Source organism: Camelus dromedarius, chromosome 2, assembly GCF_036321535.1.
Source record: "Camelus dromedarius isolate mCamDro1 chromosome 2, mCamDro1.pat, whole genome shotgun sequence".
Lineage (NCBI taxonomy): Eukaryota > Metazoa > Chordata > Mammalia > Artiodactyla > Camelidae > Camelus > Camelus dromedarius.
In genome coordinates, this window is record NC_087437.1 from 82,322,508 (window position 1) to 82,343,773 (window position 21,266).

Here is a 21,266-nt window from a genome sequence, read left to right on the forward strand (position 1 = left end):
TACCCATCCATTTCTCACTGTTTTTACTGCTATTATTCTAGTCCAAGCTACTGTCAACTTTCCTCTTGGTCTCACCTCTCAGATACCCGCTCAATCAGAAAATATGTCTAAGACCCCAACATGTGCCAGGCACTGTTCTTGGTAGTGATTTTGCAGCAATGAACAAGCCAAATAAAAATCCATGCTCTCAAGGCACTTAAATTCTACCTTAGGGAGATGCCTCTTTATTGCTGGGCTTGCTGATCTTCTCTTTCTCTCTCCCCTTTCTTTAGTTTGTTCTCCACATAACAGCCAGAATAACCTGTTAAAAAATCTTAAGATCAGCCCTCTAGTGGCCCCTCTGATTGCACCTTCACTGTTCCCCTTCACTTAGTTGGTGCATGCTCCCCGCCACCCACCCTCCGCCAAAGCACACTAAGCTCATTCTGGCTTCCTGGACTTTGTACTCATTGTTCTCTCCACCCAGAAAGTTTTTTCCCTCAGCTATTTGTGTGGTTTGCACCCTCACCTCATTCAGACTCTGATTAAATGTCACTGCAGATAGTTGCCTTGATCACTATCTCTTGAATAGCTACCCCTTATCTCTCTCTGTCCTTGGGCCTTTATTTTCTTTGAAGCATTTACTACTACCAGGCATACTATATATTTATTTCTTTATCTGAATTCTGTTATTCTCTCCCCCTAGAATGTTAGCTAATTGAGGTGAACTTTTTGTCTTTCTTGTGCCCCATTCCTTTTTCCAGCACTCAGATATTGCTTGCAACATAAGAGACATTGAATAAATACCTGATGTAGAAATGAATTAAAAAACTGTGTTAAAATGGGAGAAAAGCCCATTAGGAATCAGGGGAATTGGATTAATAATTCCGGTTCTGCCAATGATTAGTTATGAGACAGTTGGCAAACCATTTTGACTTCCTTGAATCTCAGTCTCTGTACAATGAGAATTCTGGACTGTGAGTCTTAAGATCCCAATTCTGACACTCTCAGATTCTGTGTGCGTGGTGTCTTTGCTCTGGAGACCAACTCTCATGCCTCATTTGGCCCAAACAGTAGTGATGGCATTTTTTCTAGAGCTGCTGGGAAGTAGACATGAGATTTTTCTTTCCCTTGTATCCTGTCAAGGTTGAGATCCCCGCCAGGAGGGAAGTCACAGTATTTGCATCTGCACGAACATTTCAGTTAAGAACCTCCCAAAGGTGCCTACTGAAGGGAAGAAGCCAGAGTGGGGAATATCACAAGGGAAGAGATTCAATGGTGCTTTGATCAGAAAGTTCATTACATTTGCTTTCGATCACAATGCATACTCGTCAGGCCTGCAATCACTTACTGTTAGGCAAAAATCGTAGTGGGAAAAGATAGCATGTGTACACGACTCCATCTGTGTGAGCCCCTGCCAGAAGCATTTATGAATCACTCGTCTCCTGATAGACAACTTGCTTTCCTAGTTTGCAATCATATTTCCCACAGATGTTGCCTTTGAATTAACCGTTATCTCATTCCAAATGTTTTCTCCTATCGGAGATCGTTACCTGGGCAAATCCCACCTACCATCAAAGCTGAAAGTACTTGCTCAGCATTAAAGGAAGAGGACATTTAGGGCAAGCCAGGGAGCTGGAATCCAGACTTGTGGATGGGCACTTCACAAGTGTGGAGTTCGGTATTTCTCAAGTTCTGGCGTCAGGGCTGTTTACTTTCAGGTTATGCAAAGCCCAGCTTGGGTTCTGGAAAAAATGAGCTGACAACTTTGCCTGAAAGGAGTTTCTTGCTAGTTCCTGGGGACATCTTGCTTTTATTAGGCCATATCTATTGTTGTGTTGTCTGTGCTGAGCAATGAGGGTGTCACTCACTCTTTGGAACCCATAGCTGTTGTGTCCTTTATTGTCTGGCAGTTGATACTGTTTTACATCAAACCTGCTTATAAGCATCTTGTCTAGATCTCAGATACTACTGAGAAATTTTGAAAGGTAAATAGATTTTCTTTTGGGCATATTTAGAGGTTAGCACCCTATGTTTGTGGAAATTTATTATCTACACTTTAGAGTCACTTCGCTATCCAACCCGTATCGATCATTCATTAACTTCAGTTAGATTTTCCTCCTCTTTTTCTTTAGAGATAAAATATTATGAAAAACTCTATAAAGAAAATTTTATTCCTTTTAAAATACCATGTCTGAATGTGCCAATGGTGTGTCCAATTTCAGATACTTGAACTTGAAGTTCAAGGCAAATTTTAATTTCCTTTATAAAGGAGCTGATGAAAATCCATTGTGAGAAAGTTATGAGAAAAATCTTATCTTATAATTGCAGCCAAGATTCAAGCTATTATTTAAGACGTGAAGCATTTGGCAACAAAAAGATTGTTGTCATTAAAAAGGAAGCCCAACACATTACTCTTAGGTCGAGAAAAAATAATTTAGCTGTCATTGTTACTTAGAGCCACACAGGAAGATGGCAGAAATTAAAATCAGCAGCTTTACCTTGGATAGTGTAACATATTTTTCCTCTAAGAAGCAGAGATAAACATTTGGTGACTGGTTTAAACATATCAGAGATTCACTTATTGGTTAGTACCTGACATTTTAGCTAATTTGTATTATCCTAATGCATATAGCTAAGAGAAAGCCAGTAGAATTTTACTACAGTGGTAGTAAAAGAGAGAAGGAGGTCTTCTTTTCCCCCTGTATTATTAGCAGCCTGAGGTCTACAACTTAATGTAATTTTTGCCAGATTATTAGATACTCTTATAAAATATTCATTTTGGGGAAGAAGAGTTAGGATGAGGCCACTGAGGTCATCCTGGATGGGCATACCTTAGCCAGGATGATGAGGGAAATGGGCACTGGAGATTTGCATGGGTATTTGGAAAGCTCTGTTATTTTTGGAGGCTACAGGTAAGTCCAGTGTACCTATCACCAACTCCTTCCAAATAGTTCCTCCTGATGGCTATCCTGAAAATGGTTCTAGCTGTTTCTCCTCGAAATATAGTGTTATTTCTCTCTTCTTGATAAAGGAGAAAAATTGATAGACATACTGTAGAGATGTTTCCAAATGGGTTTCTTATTCTAACATACTATCTTGTGAATATACCTTCCCCTTGTCTATCATTGCTTGCCCTAAGCTTGCATTGCACTTCTGTGTAACTAGACTTTTTCCAGTTTGGGAGGCTGGGGGCAAAGAAAGAGACAGCACATTCAACTTAGGCCATCAAGGAGCAATTAATGAAGGGGCTGTTTTTAAGGTTGTGGGTGAGATTAATGAAAACCAACCAGGGATAGTGAAGCATGTCAATCTCCCTGTCCTCCCATCCTCTGATATCCTCCGGGTACCTCCCATTGACCACACCCAGCTGGAGGCCCAAGTGAACTCCTGGATGCAGGTGAACCTCTGAAGCACAGAGCAGAGTGGAAAAGATTGGTATATGCATCTGACTAGACAGCTAGAGAATATTTAGCACATGAATTGCTTCTGGAAAACTTCATTTTCCTCCTTTCCTAGTACTCTTTGGGGTGCTTTCTTATCCTGTCAGTTGGTGTCCTTATCAATCTAAAACTGATGCTTGTGTGAGTGTCAGAATGAATTAGAAAACTATATGAGGAAAAGGGAAAGAATTAAGAGTTTTAGTGTATTTGCTTTTTGTTTACAAGCTTAACAAACTTAAGCAGAATACAGGAAAGGAAATCTACACTGTATAGTCTTGTGATCCTAAGTGCAGTATAATCTGGAATAATGAATAGTTGTGAATTCTTTAGGTCAGATGCAGGTAACTGACAGTGCATCATATTAAATTTTTAATTTTTATTACTCTGATTCTGTTTCATTTAGGGCATTCTTTCCTTTTCTATATTTATATCCCTACCCCAGTCATCTTTCTTTTTTCATTTCCATTTTATCTTCTCATGTCCTTTTAAATGAATACCTTATTTTTTTTTCCTGACATTGATTAAAACCACTATTAGCTGAAACACTATCAGTATGTTTCTTTCACCTTCTTTCCAGAGTGAAGGAGTTATAGACTAGTTTTTTAAGAGTGTGGGAATTCTGGGCTGAGTAAGGGAAATATTTTAAAGATAGACTATATAGTCATATATATAATCACTGCTCCTCTGAACTTTCACCCTGAAATAGATTATGGAAACGACCTTCATCTCATGGAAGATGAAGATATCCTCCCGTGGTTTTGAGTGACCACATTTCTGCTCCTCGGATTCTCTTCTCCAAGTCCTCGTACCACCTCTTCAACAGACTATCTCTGACATTCCTTCAGATTTCATCTAAGTGCCGTTCTTTCAGAGAGTGTTCGTCTGACGGCCGAGACCAGGGTAAATTCTCTGTTGTGGAACTTACTACAGTATAATTAATCTCTTACATCTGTCTTTGCCTCTGGCTCATAGTCTCCAGAAAGGCAGGAACAGTAAGTGTCCTGTTCACCACTATATCCCTCAACATCAAACATGCAGTAGGCACTTGTTAAATACTTGTTGAATGGAAATTGAATTTGATAGCCAAAGACCGACCAAGCTGCAACCAGGGTAGTTTTTGGAAACTGAAGAGCTTTATCAGTCATGGTAGGCCATCCCACACTGCTAGGGTTTTTAACAAAATGTCCTTTATTTTCTTTTTAAATAGTTTTTTTTTTTTTTTTTTGATCAGTAGCAGGTTTAAAAGTAGAATTTTCTGTTTAGTTGCTAGTATAGTGGAATTGCAACCTTACTGCAATTTACAAAAGCTCCAGATTTTGGCAAATATTTTTTGCCTGCTGCATTTTTGTAAGTATTTATTTTGGGAAGAGGTTGCAAATTTAACTTTCTTTTCATGGTCCCTTTCTTGCTTTATTTTTGTCTGAAGGAAACTGATATGAAATGAACTGGAAACTTTAGCATTCTCTTTGTTCTTTTTTAACTCCATTATTAAAACAATGTGGCGAGAACACTGCACTTGGACTCAGAAGCCCCAGATTGCAGGCCCCAGCCAACTATGTTTTCTCATCTGTAAAACAGAGATAAAAAACACCAATTGCAGAGTTGTGGTGAGGGTTAAAAGAGATGATCCCCATAAACCATTTAGTGTAGACTTTGGCAAATAGTAAGTGCTCACTCTACTGATGGTGGTGGTGGTGGTGGTGGTGGTGGTGTTGCCCATGGTGGTGAACAGATGCTAAATTAATGTATTGGAATACTTGCTATTTTATCTACATCAAAGCATTAGGGAGGTCAAGTAAAAGTGGGAAAAAAAATATGTGAGAGCACTTTGTAAACTACTTAACTCTAATGTACAATATTAATAATAGTAAGGATGGTAGTAGTAAGTAATAGTAAAAAGTAAATGATTTGTAGCAGCATCGTTGGACCTAGAGATGATCATACTTAGTAAAAGAAGTCAGAGAAAGACAAGTATCATATTATACCACTAATATGTGGAATCCAAAAAAGTGATACAAATGAACTTATTTACAAAACAGAAATAGACTCACAGACATAGAAAACAAATTTGATTATCAAAAAGGAAAGTTGGGGGAGAGATAAATTAGGAGTTTGTGATGAACAGATACACACTACCATATATAAAATAAACAAGGACCTACTGTATAGCACAGGGAACTATATTCGATATCTTGTAATAACCTGTAATGGAAAAGAATCTGAAAAAGAATATCTGTATAACTGAATCACTTTGCTGTACACCTGACACTCACACAATATTGTAAATCATCTATATGTCAATAAATATAAACAGTAAATAAATAAATGTATGTTATATGTGTATTTAACCCCTATTCCAAATAGCATTCAGTTCTGTTCTGAACATATTATACTCTTTCTTTCTGTTTCCTTACTTAGGGAATCAAGAGTAATGATTGGGAATGGAATTTACATGAGCTGGCAAAACACTCATCAAATGCTTTATTTTTGTAAACTTGGTGTATCAGTTTCAAACCTGAAAAGTTAATTCCACATTTATCAAATGCTTTATTTTTTTAAACTTGGTGTATCAGTTTCAAACCTGAAAAGTTAATTCCACATTTCATAGGCTCTTTCACCTATAGTGTCATGAATGCCAAGACAGTTGTTGATTTAACTTTACATTTGTGAAAAGTAACATTCAGTTGGTAAAATACTCCTGAACTGAAGGAGGTAAGCTTGCTATAAACTTGCAAGTCATGGCTTCTGGTTATGTTATGTTTTTCAAAGAAAGGACTATTGGTTGCTTTCATTCTTATCACAAACAGCATAAATATCCAGATTGCCGGCTGTGTTGGGGTCCCTAGCTAAAGAAGTTGATTGCATTCTCTGCTGGCATTTTTCTTCCCAGACGCTTTTCCAAGGAATCTTGAGGCTTAACAGAGTTTTAACCACAGCTAACTCTTTCTTGTTGAATGCCACTGAAGAAAGACAGATTTTCAAAAAATTGAAGTATGTGGAAAATTCTGTGGGTAATCTCAAAAATTCAGCTTTTGATTTCATCAAATTTGACTTAACAGAACTTCTCTTTCTTTCCTCTTTGATTAGCAGTATTAATGAGAAATGGGTACATGATAAAGAAAACAGGAAGAAGAAAAGATAAAAACAAAATGGAGTGCTGAGAATTTATAATCAGCCTTTGAAGGATTTTGAACCTTGCATTATTTATTTGGTGCCTTCTGAAAAATTGTCTGCTAATCACAGTCATAAAATACTAGACCTAGAAGGTGCCTTGAAGTCCATGAGTTAACTTCCTTTCCTTTGCCAAGGAGGAAACACACTTTAGTTGCTGACAAGTACCCTTTATATACGAATGTTATGTTTACTATGCTTTTCTGCATCTCTCTTGTTACATCTTGGTTATCACATAAACACTCACCAACAATGAGTATAATCATTGTTGGCAAAATATAAATGTTAATACCTTTTAATCAGCTAGGCTTTTAGAAAACTTGGGCCGAAAGCCTGGAATAATCCTGCTTAGCTCTAGAGATGAATGGTGAAGTAAGTTTTAAGAATTTTACTTTAATTAATGATGATGATAGAAATGGCAATCGTGTTCGCAGTGATAGAAGAAACTCCTAAGTCACATGTTGTGTGGGCATGTGAGTGTGTGTATCCTGACCTCATCACATTTCATGTTACCAGCTTGTTACATTTCTTTCCAACTTCTGTATTATTTAGCAGTAAACCTGGGTGAAAGACAATGGGTTGACTACCAAATGGTACATGGGGAACTGGGGCATCTATGCAGTCTGTCCTTTCTGGATCCCCTTGTGTGGATTGAAATGTACCAGTTCTCTCCCATAACTACAGCTTTGGCCATTGGCCTAACCCCATTCCTTCTACTTCCTTTTACTGATTCCTGATAAAAACTATGGGATATTGTGCCCTGAAGACTGAGAGGGTTAGGATATTTCTACCGCTAGTAATTTAGCTCAAAACAGTTGGACCTGAAGCATTTAGTTAAAAAAAAAAAAATAGTCGTTTAGCCACTTAGCCTTTTTAGAACAAATTTGTGATGAGTAATCAAGCTGAATATTAAAATGGGTTTTAGCAAATCTGAGAAAAACCTGCATTTCAAGAACTGTGTTCACCTAAAAACATCCATAAATACTTTCTGGCTTTTAGAGTCTCATACTGGAGCACATACCAGCTATTGCCTTAAAACCCTTTTCATGGACAGTTACCTGACCGTGATAAAATGATTTGATACTACTGTTGGTTTCACCCAAGTACTTCTGCTTGGGCTCTCTCCCACACCTGCACAGCCTTTCTGCATGACCAGAACTTTAAGAGACTCTTTTCAAGGACAGCTTAAGGTATTCCAGGCTGTAGAATATAAAGAAGTGTCTGTGTAGTGCCTTTGGCTGAGGGACAGCAAACTCCAGGAGTGGGTGAGCTTCATCCTGCTCGGTATTTGCAGTGTGGCCTCCAGCCAGATTTTGAAGGATGGAGTTGTCTGAGAGCAGAGCAGCTACAATAATTCCTTAGCTTAGGCAGCAGGGGAACTTGCTCAAATGACCTTGAGATGTATGTGAGGGCAGGTGTGGCATGTGGGCTGCTCAAAGTAGCTTTGCCCTGATTTCCAAGAGGATCCTCTGTACTAGACAGATAGGCTGGGCTGTTTTCTAACAAGCCTCCTCCTTCAGGTCATGTGTCCCTTTTTCCACCTCAAGTCTCTCCCCAAGTTTGCTTAATTGCTGTTCTTTGAGAAACATTTTCTATTTTTCTGAGCTTGTGACCTTTTCCCATTTTTAGTGTTAAAATGCCTTTCTTTAATAAAAACGATGGTGATAATAGATGGTATTTCTTGTTTTTTGACGGTCTGCTTGGCAAAATCGGTACTTGGCAGCCTTCTGCCAGTTCTCCACATTGTTTTTTGTTTAACTTACTGGTCATTGAACTCCCAAAGTCTGGAATACCAGGCTGTGCAGGACCTCAAGGGCAGGGGTAACCAAGAAAGCTTGTGGGAGAAGGAGGGTCTTGCGGACACTGTAGACAGGGTGGTCAAGGGTATTGAGTGCCAGAGGAAGGGAGGAGCGAGCAGGTACTTGACAGGAAAGAGGTTAAGTCAGAGGAAATGAGATTAGGCAGCAAGAAATAGTCCTTGCAAAACCTAGAGCACAGCAGGTGGAAAGGAGCAAGCTCTGCAGCACAGGTGCATGCTGGTGCGGGTGCAGGGCCCTTTCCCTGAAGCATGTGGTGGTCCCGGGCCTTGAATGGACACCATGTAGGTCAGATGCCTGAAATCCCACCCTGCCTTGTCGCAGCAGCAGAGAAATGGGTACTGCTAGGGGCGCCTGCTGTAGGTAAGTCTATGTTTCGGTAGAAAAGGTAACAAGGTTCATAACTTCCTTCAACTTAGAACACACATGGAGGGGCCAGCTGTGGCTTTTGAGTGTTGGCAGAATGAGGGAACTGTGATAACAGCATCCCAGATTGACAGGAGAAGGGGAAGCTGGCTCTCCCAAATCTTCCAAGAGTAAGAGAAGACAGGATATGGTTAGAGAATATGGCAAATGAGAGGCAGTGCATCCTCATGATCTACCTTTTAGTCTAAATAAATGTTTTCAATTATACAAGGATGATCTGACTATATTCTTGTTGTAAATGATTAAGATAGCAGAACTACATAGAGTAAAAATGTGAGAGAAAATTTAAACATTTAAAAAATACTGTCCTTCATACTCATTTAAATTTTTTTCTTCCTGTGCAAAATGTCAATGTCCTCCTAAATGGAAAGTGTCAATTTCCTCTAAAAAGGCTTACCTGGTGTCAGTCAAAATTAATAGCACGTGAGAGAAAAGCCCATTTACCAGCATCTTCACTTAAACCAGATACTGTTAATATTTTTAACTCCTGCATCCAAAAGTGATGGATAAAAAAAACAGATGATACGTTGTTGCTTAAATTTGCATCTTCTTGATTAAGAGAGAGATTCAGCATCTTTTCTCATGTTCAGAGTCATTTGCACTTCTTCTGAAATTGCCTATTTGAAATTGATCATTTAGTTTTCCAATGTCCCATCAGCTCCTGGTAATTAAATTTTATCAAAGGATAGAATATGCCCTCTTTTTTTAATTTACCTATCTACCTACCTACTCTGAGAGATGAAGACCTTGATCTTGGATTCACAAAGCTTAGGTTCAACTCTTGGCTCTGTTGCTTCCTGTGTGACTTACCTCTTAGAACTTCTTTAGAACTTATTACATATTGTGAAAAATTTAGGGAGGAAATTCCACATAAAGTGCTTAGTACAAGATTTGGCATATTATGTAAATGGTAGTGATTGTATTTAATAAGAGGGATTCCAGATAATTACAAAGACCAGCTTCCCTCCTCTACTCTATCATGTATGATTCCTTCTCTTTAAGCTCAAATTCACATCACCTATAGATTCTCTGGCGCTTGTATTTCGAGCTTCTATTTTGATTTGACAAGCTTCATGAGAATTAAATGAAAAATTATTTACAAAGAAGAAAGGATGTCGAAAAAGTATATGGAGGGGAATGTGCTAGGAGAGGTTTCCTTTCAGACAATGGATAAATACAGTAACTTGGCTACTCAGGGGAAAAAAAAATATAAAAAGTTGAAATGATTTTAATTGAAAGATGCCTTTTAGGTAAGTGTCTTGGTGAACTCTTTCTATTATAGAATGGCACAAAATAAACATGGTCATGGTGTGTTTCTGACTGAGGGTATCACAAATAAATGACACAACTTTAATAAAACCAAACATCCACACACTCATTAAGGTCCAGGTGGTAGTGCTGGTAACAGCTATAGAGAGACCCAGGTTTCCAGGGCACTGCATTGTATCTTTAGTGCAGTCCCAGAACCCCAACCAGGGGCTGGGTATACCAAGCCAATGAATGAGATCTCCTAAGGGTGGGACAATGCAGCATTGTAGCTAGACAGCAGAGAAAAATGGAAAATGGACTGTGCATGGAAGACTGGGGTGTTAACCTCAGCTTTGTTTTTCAGTAGCTGTGAGATTATGGATAAATAATCATACCTTTTAGTACCCCAGTCTCTTTACTTCTAAAACCAGAAGATGGGACTAGATTATTTCCAAAGTCCCCTTTCAGCTCTAAAAATATTAATGATTGGCTAGTTTTGACAGGTATAATTACCCTCTTTTTTTCTGGAAGGACATCTATGGTGTTCATTTTTAAAGTGAAGGATTTACATGTATAATGTTTTTCCTTGGTTTATTTATATGTACTTTTATTTCAGCAAATGAAGAAACATAGATGGCATTTCAGTGAAGCATTATTGCAAATATAGTGTCCATCTTTCTTGAGGCTATAGTTCTGTAAGAATAAAGAATATTCTTTGATATCTGGGATATGACCAAAATTCCTCAGAAATAGGACAGAACAGTGCTTAGCCTAGTTGCCAGAAGATTGGCTTTCATTAAATGCATAATATTTCTGGTGTTTTTGATCTTAGACTCCACCCTCCTGCAAAAATGCGATTTGCGCCAAATACCACATCCAGGGATGAGGTAAATTTAATCTGTTTTTGTTCTGGATGAAATACAACTGATATATTTTTGACTACTTTGGTGCAGTCTTCAATAGGAATCATTATCCTATTTAATTGAGTATATTTTTCAAGACTCTGTTGGCAGTAAAGATGGTATCATAAAAATGATACCTACCAAAGTAAATCTTTCTAATAAATAGTTGGCAGATATAAATTATAACGAGCGCCTCTAATTTATTTGGGGCCGCTAATTTATTAAAAATGCTTTAAAGAGAAATCTATATTATATTTTACCATTTTCCATTAAATCTACAATCTATGGCAGACTTATTTCAGTTAGATTTAAGCAGATACTCCTTCTTTCCTTAAAAAGGTAGTGTTCACAATCTTGGCTGCTCCTGTTTAGGCATTTCACCAAGTGTAATGTTGATGTTTTCTGCGAACTTACAATCACTGATAATCCTCTCCATCATAAAATTTTATGTGCAAAATATAGTCACAGATAATCATATATAATATCCATGAGATATGTAAACACACAGGACTCAATTTACTCACCGAATTAGTGACTGAATGCAGTATGTTAAGCACTCTATTAGCACTGGAGATACGGCAGTTGTGATGGTTAGTTTTATGTGTCATCTTGGCTGTGCCACAGGATGCCCAGATTAAACATTACTTCTGGAGTATCTGAGGTTAGCATTTGAATCAAGGGCTGAATAACCCTTCCCAGTACGTAGTGGGCATCATCCAATCTGCTGAGGACCTAGATAGAACAAAAAGGTGGAGGAAGGAGAAATTCACTTCTTTCGCTTTCTGTCTGGCTGATAGATGGGGATATCAGTCTTCTCTTGCCTTTGGATTGGGATTTATACCACTGGCTCCACTGGTTCTCAGGCCTTTGGACTTGTACTAGAATTACACCACCAACTTTCCTGGGTCTCCAGCTCGTAGAAGACAGACTGTGGGACTTCTCAGCTTCCATAATTGTGTGAGTCAACTCCTTCTAATTAATTTCCATATATATGCATGTGCATATTTTAATATATACAATGTATATGCAGCTTCCATTGGTTTTGTTTCTCTGAAGAACCCTAATACAGCAATGAACCAAAGAGACAATTCCTAACTCACATAGCTTATTAACAGGAGAACAGTTGCTCTGGCTGCAGATTAACTCCTTCCTCCTCACATTCACACAAGTCTAGGAAGCACAGTGAGCATTGTTGCTGCCTGCTGTGACACAGCACTGCCGAGTCTGTGAAAGAGAAGAAACCCAAAGATGCCTTCTGAACTTTTTAGTGCACCTGCGCACCCATCTATGGAGTCCTGAAGAGAAATTGGTTGTTTAAAGATTCCTGGGGGAGCAGTTATTAGTATGAAAAAATCAGGAGGTGTTTAAACCTCTGAACTTGATTTTTCTTTCTTTCTTTGGCTTTCTATGCTTTAGTAAGCATGAAAGGCGATAGGATCTAATGGTGAAGAATCTGATTTCTGGTGCCAGCCTACATGGGTTTAAGTCACAACTCTGCTGGTTTAAGTTCTGAGACTTCAGACGTGACATACCAGTTCTCTCACCTGTAAAATAGAGTTGATACTGATTATCTACCAACTGATTTATTGTGGGTTATTGTGGAGATTAAGTAAGTTAATACACGTAAAATATTTAGAGTAATGCTTGGCAGTTAGCGGGCACTCAACAAATATTAGATGCTGTACATAATTAAAAAATTCTTCTCCCCTAAGAGATAACACATTTGGGAATTGCTACTTTCATATTTCTGTTATAGTGCCTTATTTTGGAGTCTTTTTCTTCCTCCTGGTATTTAGAGGAATCTTTGTCAAGAATGAAAAACATGACCTGATTTTGGCAAATAGTAAGACAGAGGCTGTATTGTGGGTGCTTCTCTCCCTGAAGATTCTCCATGGCTTAATTCCTGGCCTGTCATTTTGGTTCTGAGGGTTTCAGTTTCCCTAGGCAACAAAAACACAGAACAGATGTTATGGGGCTAGTTAATGGTGGCCTATAACACAGAACACCTTGACTGATGGGTTCAAAAGCTATCTCCTAGCAACTCAATAGTGCCAAGAATGAGTGAGCCAAGGAGGAGAGTTATGGCCCTTTGCAAACCCATAAGGAGTAGTTCTCAGCCTGCACTTGACAAGTCTGAGGGTTCAGAAGACTGTTTTGTGATACAGCTGAATCCCCAGTGTGCTGTGTTCCCAGGGAAGGAAACCAATAACAACAGATCCCACAACTCATACCATTTGCTAAATGGGCTTCCTCGCAAGTGGGGCTCTGGGAGGAATCTCACAATTTCCTGCCGCTTTGTCTCTGAAGGGTAAGCAAGGAGGATTGTTCTCATTTCAGCTGCTTTCATTTCTTGAGACTGTGGAGAGTGTGGAAATGTCTTTGTTTTTCATTTTTGCTTCTATGCCAGTGCTTGCTTTTATCAGCTTGATCTTTTGTGTTGCCCAACAGCCTTCAAACTTGATATAAATTTTAGGTCAAATTTCTATATTTGACTAGTTTGGGGTTTTTATATGGAAATTTTCTCACAGCTATCTTTCAGTCCCTAAGAAGAGAGAAAAGTGGAGGGAGCATGTTGACAGTGACCAAAGTGAGGCCAGACATCTCAACCAGCCAGTGTGTTGCAGAAATACTGCAGATTTATATGGTTCACACCAGCATCTCCAAAGAACTATTTGTTATCTGATTTTATTAGCACTCATATTTTTCCTTTGAAATGTGCTTTCATGTTACTCTAGAATGAAAAGAATTTAATAATTCTCTAGAGAGCAGATTCTGGGTTTGAGCAGGGTATTGTAACCAAGTCCTTGAAACGATTTGTCTGACAAACACTTGTGTTCTAAAGACCTAACTCACCACATTTTTGAAGTTTAAGATGGCCCAGTTTCATCATCCAAAATGCAGAAATTGAATTCAATAAGCCCTTGACCCTAACCAGCTGATCTTTGATATTAGTTTTAATATCTTGGGGTCTCATTCATAATTTGAATGAATCCCTGTGACTTGTCAGTTTACCCAGCAGCAAAAATTGCTGGAGTCTGAAAGACTTGAACTAATGACTGTCTTGGCCTTGCGAGTGTAATATTATGATTTGAGTGTCCTTGCTTCTTAGATGCTTAGTGTTATCTTCCTGAATTTAGTAAGGAATGACCGAGTCATCACTTCTAAGAAATTAGGGTCGTTTTGCATTGATAAAAGTGAATTTTAGAGGAATTCCTTTTTCTTAATAGAAAAAATTTGATGTATAATATTATGTAAATTTAAGGTGTACAACATGTTAACTTGATACATTTATATATAGTAATATGATTGCCATTGTAGTGATAATTACCACCTCTAGCATGTTATATAATTATGCTTTCTTTTTAGTGGTTGGAATATTTAAGTTCTGTTCTCTTAATAAGTTTGATAATTACAATATACTACCGTTATCTATATTCTGTGCATTAGCTTTCTAGGGCCTATTTACTACTTGTAAGTTTTTACCCTTAACATCTGTCCTGTTCCCCGACACCACCATCCTTTGGTAACTACCATTTTACTCTCCGTTATTATGAGTTTGGCTTTTTGAGATTCCACATATGGGTAATATATAGTATGTGTCTTCCCCTTCTGATTTACTTCACTTGGCATAATGTATTGAAAGTCCATCCATGTTGTTGCAAATGGCAGAATGTTCTCCTTTCTCATGGCTGAATATAGTATTCATACACACACACACATATATATAAAACATCTTTTTTATTCATTCATCTGTTGATGAGCATTTCGATTGTTTCTGTATCTTGGCTATTGTGAACAATACTGCACTAAACATGGGAGTGCAATATTCAATATTTCTTCAAAATACTGCTCTCATTTCCTTTGAGTATATACCCAGAAGTGAAATTGCTCAATAATATGATAGATCTATTTTTAATTTTTTGAGAAAACCTCCATATTTTTTCCCATTGAGATTGAACCAATTTACATTCCCACCAACAGTGTACAAGGGTACACTTTTCTCCTCTTTCTGTTGTCTTCTTGATCATAGCCATTCTGATAGGTGTGACGTGATATCTCATTGTGGTTTTGATTTGCATTTCCCTGATGATTAGTGATGTTGAGCATCTTTTCATGTGCCTGTTGGCTACTTGGCTATCTTTGAAAAAGATTCCATTTAGTTCCTTTGCCCATTTTAAAATCTGTTTGTTTCTGTTACTGAGTTGTGTGGGTTCTTTGTATATTTTAGATAAGAACCCCTCATCTGATATGTATACAGTTTGTAAGAATGTTCTCCCATTCTGTAGATTGCCTTAATTTTGTGAATTGTTTCTTTTTCTGTGCAGAAGCTTTTAAGTTTCATAGTCACATATTTGTGTTGATTTTGCTTTTGTTGTCTGTGCTGTTGGTGTCATAACCAAAAAAAAAAAAAAGAAAAACATTGCCAAGACCAATGTCAAGGAGCTCTTTCTCTACATTTTCTTTTAGGAGTTTTATAGTATTGGGTCTTAAAGTTTAAGTCTTAGATCTGTTTTGAGTTAATTTTTGTAAGTAGTGTAAGATAGGGGTCCAAATTCATTGTTCTGCAGGTATTTAGCCAGTTTTCCCAACACTACTTGTCGAAGAGACCACCCTTTCCCCATTGGGTGTTCTTGACTCCCTTGTTGAATATTAATCAACTGTATATGGGTAGGGGGTTTAATTCTAGGCTCTCTATAATGTTCCAGTGGTTTGTGTGTGTGTTTTATGCTAGTGCTATAGTGTTTATACTATTACAGCTTTGTAGTATAGTTTGAAATCAGGAAGTATGATACCTCTTGTTTTGTTCTTTTTCTTTAGGATTGCTTTGGCTGTTTGGGGTCTTTTGTGGTTCCATACAAATCTTAGGATTGTTTTTCCTATTTCTGTGAAGAATACCATTGGTATTTTGATGGGATTGCATTGAATCTATAGATGGCTTTAGGTAGTATGGTTATTTTAGTGATAGTAATTCTCATGATTTATGAACATGTAATTTCCTTTCATTTATTTGTCTTCAATTTTTTTCTGCAAAGCTCTGTAGTTTTATTTTATAGATCTTTCACTTCCTTGGTTAAATTTATTCCTATGGGATTTTTTTTTTATGCTATTGTGAATGGGATAGTTTTCTTGATTTTCCTTTTCAGGTGTTTCATTATTAGGATATAGAAATGCAGTTGATTTCCATATATTGATTTTGTATCCTTAAACTATACTGAATAGTTCCTGCAGTTTTTTGATTGAGTCTTGGGGATTTTTTTATATATAAAATTGTATCATATGCAAATAGTGACAATTTTATTTCTTCCTTTCTGATTTGGTGTCTTTTATTTCTGTGTCTTGTCAAAAATTCTTAGTATTTACTACTAAATACCTGGTAAGGACTAGAAAAATGATCCTGAAAATTTCTCCTTTTGTTAGGTGAAAAAACTAATCAGAAGAGGCTTTCATAATGATGGCAATGATGCTTTTTTTTTTTTTTTTTTGGTATTCCTTAATTTTATATATATATTTTTTTAGGGCTTTGAGATTCCTAGGGGGAATGTTTTGCTTTAGTAAGGGACAAGAAGTGTTTGAAGAAAAAAATTGTTACAGAGGAAATAAGGAAACATAAGGATACTAATAAATCTAGTGAAAGCACAATATTAGGGATAGGAGAGGGAGAAATCAGGGCTGCATAAGACAAATCTGTGGACAGGAAAGTGGCAAGTGTTTGGGTCTAGAGTCTAGAGCACTGATAGTTCTTGACATGGGATTACATAAAATTAATTATCTAAAACTCTACCCAGTGATTAGTGTGTTCCAGGTGTTCAATATATATTTGTTTGATTCCTCTTGTTTTATCACCTCCAAATGCCATCAAAGACATTTCTTGCTTTTTATACATACTCAGTAATGCTTAAACTGAGGGAGAAGAAATGGGTAGAATATGAATGGGCAGACTGGATGAAGAGGATGTTGAGAATAGAATATGCGCAGAATTAGGCAAAAACCAGGGTGTGAGAGTAAATATACTGGTAAGGTAGGGAAAGGGGGAAATACATTTGGAGAAACTATGCAGATTCTAAGAAAGTCAGAGCTGCTTTTTGGTTTTTAGAAGCTCAGGAGCTTTGGAACCTTCAGAGCTCTGGGGTTCACTAGTACTGTGTTATCTATGTATGTTCATGCATGTACTTCCATTAACCACTGTGAAAATGTAGAACTCTCCAAGATGTAGCATTAACAAAACCACTTTTATCCCATTAGTTTTTTTATTTAAAAAAATTGTAATTGAAGTATAGTCAGTTTATACTTATGATGTATCCCATTAGTTTTTAATCCAAAATTCAGTGTTTTTTAGATGCTGGAAGAGCTGGACTTCTGCTTATATTAATATGGTGTAAAGAAAGTATATTCTCAAGTGTCATCTTGCATGCTGGTGCTCTGAAGACTAAAATAGAAAAAGAATGTTTGAGTCATTGCCATAGCTAATAGTTATTTTCCAGTTTCCTCTATAACATGATCATTAATGAGCTGTGATAAAACATATGGTTCTATAGTTCAGCATGGTTGCTTGTTATTAAAGAAGCCAGGGTGTTTGAGCATATCTCAGACTCCACAGTACATTATGGTCCCACCCTAAATTCCTGCCTGGTTTCCCCTTACTGTCCATATACATTATGTTCCAGAAATCATATGAAACTTTCTTTTTTTCTCTGAATATACCTCGGTGCCTCTGCACCTGCCACTCTCTCTTCCTGGAATGTCCTTTCCCTCTTCTATTACTGGGGATCTACATCTTCAAAATTTATTTAACATTTGTCATGTTATGTAGAAACTTTCTTGACTCTCCTGGGTTAACTTAATGAATTGCTCCTTTGGGATTGCAAACTCTTATGTTTTCACAGTATTTTTTCTAGCCTTTCTAACTCAGTAATATGCTATTGGAACATATCTAAGCTAACTGTCATTCCCTTAATGCAAATGTTTATTGTGCTGTTTCTAGGAAAATCACTATATTTAATGTAGATATAATTTTAAACCAAGTATTTTATTGTTAACAGCAATTCTGCATACCACTTTTCTACAACATCCCAAAGTTGAGTCTTTGTATTGTTCACATTCGTAGTCTAAAGATTCTTTAGGATTGCCTTTGGCAGTAGTGTTTAAGGTCATGACAACATTGTTTACCATAATCCTGGTAATTTAGGCAGTTTTACCTTTAGAACTGATAAAATAATTTTGAGCTGTGTTGAAGAATACCAGAATTTTATCTTAATTTCCTATTTGATTAAATTCTTAGTTTTATTTTTTATTAATTGAATTACATGTCACTGGAAATTAAACAACTTTCTTCAGAACTTGTCTGAAAGCTTTAGAATGCCTAGAAAGCCAAATGTTCAGAATTTGCCTGATAGTCTATTGGGATCTATGTATTCTCAGTAAAAACTTTTAATTTTGAAATTTCTATGATCTTTTCTGAAATTTGGCAATTTCTGCTGCCTTAATCACATGGCCTGTCATGTAACTGCTGTTGACTGCATATAGAACTTTTATTTTAAGGCTTCCTTATAATTTATTCTTTTTGAAGACAGTAAAACAGTAGCAATCCAAATATATGATAGTGTCCAACAGTTTTACCCTCATGCTCTCTGTCCAATAGTTTACTCTTAATTTCTTTCCTGGGAAGACATTTGAAGAACCTATAAAGCTTCACAAGGATCAAAGGGAGAATACAGGGATTACAGAAAGAGGTCAATATAAAAATCCTAAAATATTAGGGAATGAGTTCTCAAGATTTCTTTCTTAACTCTGAAACTTATTTTTTTGAAAAAGGAGAGGGAGTATTGCCTTTTTCTTTGCTCTTGAAAATGTACTAGTAAGAGCTGAGAAGAGCAGAATTGTTAAATTTATGAGAATGGAATAGACACCCTCATTTTAATAGTGAGGAAACTAAGGGTCACAGAGATGAAGGCCTTGTCCAAGGTCATCCAGCCAAGGTGTCTCAAAAATCTGACAGTTTTCAGAGGCAAGTGTTTTGGCCTGGCCAAAACAGAGAGGATCAGGTTTTATTTAGTTTGGGGAACCTAAGAACATTGGTATGTGTAATTGCCTTGGGGGTAAAGACGTACATATTGATTACATCTGCGTGTCCTTTTCAACACTCCCATACAGATGGGTATGAATCACAAGTAACACTGATTGTGAGATATATATGAAATGAGCTTCATGTTCCAGTGACTTAATTTTTAAATCCCATATCCCACTTAGGTCCTACTTTTAGCTGTATTGCCCCTGGCCCAACACATGCTTACTGAGTCAATTTCAGATAGCAGACATGTAAAGACAATAGCCAAGAAGTTTTATCAGCGTTCCTTATCTTTATAATATATTGTCAATAGCACTAAATACCTGGAAACAGCCTATTTCTTCATCAGATGGAGACATAAAACAATGAAATATGACAAGCTCTCCAATGTACATTGTTAAGTAAAAAAGAAACCAAAGGAAGAATCTGTATATTATGCTTGTCGGCGTTTAAAAATATTCATATATATGTATGAATATTTTCCACAAGTATGTACAGAATAATTAAAGCGGCTTCTGTGGAGAGGAACTTGAAGGTATGGAGTGAGAAACTCACTTTTTATTATATATCATTTATACAATTATTTATATGTTATACCTGGCTTTTTTCATATTTAAAAGTAATTAAACACATGTATTGCTCATAACACATTTCCTATTAAGAGCCTTTAAATAAAGGGTGGGAAATGGAACTAATTTCCTCTTTCTCTTTTAATTAAAAAAAAATTTTTGGTTGCTGTGCTTAGTCTGTTGTCTGCTTTCAGGCCCATTTCTCTGCCTTCCCCTAGATTTGCACTCACAGGGTAGGACACCCTCTAAACCCTCTAACCCTGCTAGTTGGCTTCCATTTGAGTTTGGCCAGGGGTAGGCATAGAAAAGATAATGAAGAGAAGGAATAGAGAAGAAGCTAGGGTGGTTCTCCCATCCCTCTGCTCCTGGTGGCTTCTCTAGTTCGTTTCCTTCTGTGGCTCCAGCTCCCTCCTTAGTCCCAACTTCCAATAGGCTATCATGTCAGAGTCTCAGTGTCCTTGGGAGGCCCAGGTCTTGGACTCTAGGACCACTCTCTTCCTTTGACCTTACAGCCTAGAGACATGAACAGCTTTGTGCTATTACTAATTTGGGGGCAACACCTTTCCCTGTTTTCTCTTTCAGCTATTCTAGTACCTTCACAATTAGTTCTTCTATTAAAGTCTCTGTATTTGAATATATGTCATAACTCAGCTTTGCTAACTGGTCTCTGACAGAGTTGCTATTGAAAATGAGATTTTTCCATCTCTTAAAATTTCAAATGAGTTATTATTTGTACATCAGATAGCAATTTTATATATAAACAGTGTTATTTGTACCTTTATTTATTTCCTTATTTTCTTTTTTTAGCTATTTCTGAAGCTTTAACCTGGTGGCCATGTTTGAGTATTGGAACCAAGAAGTTTCACAGTCCGTCTCCTGATCTGGCTTTATACGTTTTGATTTCCTGTTTGGTGGTGTGTTGCTTGAAAATGTGGTTGTGTTAGCTTTAATTTATTATTTTTTATTGAGATATAATTGACAAATAGCATTGTGTAAGCTTAAAGTGTTCAATTTAGATTAATTTTTGTTAGAAATTTCTAATGTCATGCATTGTGGTTAGAAAACATTGCCTATGCTAATTCACATTGAAGAACTTACTGAGATTTTCTTTAGGAGCTATTACATTGCCAACTCTAAGGTTTGTTTGTTTGTTTGTTTATTTATTTATTTTATTTTTAATGGAGGCACTGGGGATTGAACCCAGGACCTCGTGCATGCTAGGTATGCACTCTACTGCTGAGATACACCCTCCTCCCTATGCTGTCAACTTTAATGTTTTTCATGTGTCTTTAAAAACTGCTCCCTTTGATTTTTATGTGTGTGTATGTAAAACAGTCACATTATTAATTGTATTTTTAGTTTTTTCTTTATTGGTACTTATTTTTAATCTATATTATCTGTCAAAGACTGTATACATGTTTTCTATTACTATTCATTTATATCTTTTGTATTTTTTCAGTTTTTGCCATATGTATTTTGATGATATATTATTTGGTGCATAAAGATTCAGCATAGTAGATCTTCATTATAGACTGTATACCTCATCATTATAAAATCTTCTTCTTGGACTCAATTAACACTTTTTGCCCTTAGATCAAACTTTATTAACACAACCTGTGAATATTTTCCTCTAATGTAATTTTAAA

General features: G+C 36.9%; 1 pseudogene; it reads left to right on the top strand.

Annotated features, from left to right (window-relative positions):
• Positions 1 to 2,823: 2,823 nt before the first annotated feature.
• The window catches only part of LOC105087791 (T-complex protein 1 subunit theta-like), an 87,718-nt pseudogene continuing 69,275 nt past the window's right edge, over positions 2,824 to 21,266 (top strand).